A 561-nucleotide genomic window follows, 5' to 3' on the forward strand; every position below is an offset into this window, starting at 1 on the left:
GGTTTAGTTGACGCTGAAAAGTTTTATATAAAACCAGTAGTTTTATTATTATTTTTTTAAAAACTTATTTATCCATTTAAGTGTTTCCTGTAACCGGCTTTTTATTATATTTTCCTTTGAACCTATGTGTTAGTCTTATTCTCGTAAAATGTATCTATTTGTTTGTTTTTGGTAAACTGATCTACCGCTGTGACTATGAATGATGGTCTGATCTCACATTGCCGTCTAATATTGAATTTGTTTAGCGGGTCACTGAAGAGGATCTAGGAGGGTGAATTCCGGAGAGCGAATTTTTTGATCGGGTCAATTAAAAAATTGTGAAATGGTGAAATTGGAGGAGCAGAAATGAGAAAGAAAAAGCGGAATGAATTGAAACATTTGTATTTGGTGTATAGACCGAAATTGATTGCAAAAGGAAACTGTAGGGGAAAAAAAATTGTTTATTATATCTCTTTATATCTTATTATACCGTGTATTTGTAATTTATATATGTCCGATTACGGATTGATAAGTATGGTGTGTGAGATAGCAATCTGATGTATTTAGGCAGTATAGATGAAT

The sequence above is a fragment of the Halyomorpha halys genome, unplaced genomic scaffold (assembly GCF_000696795.3).
Source record: "Halyomorpha halys isolate HHAL.00 unplaced genomic scaffold, Hhal_1.1 Scaffold759.1, whole genome shotgun sequence".
NCBI classification, from domain to species: Eukaryota; Metazoa; Arthropoda; class Insecta; order Hemiptera; family Pentatomidae; genus Halyomorpha; species Halyomorpha halys.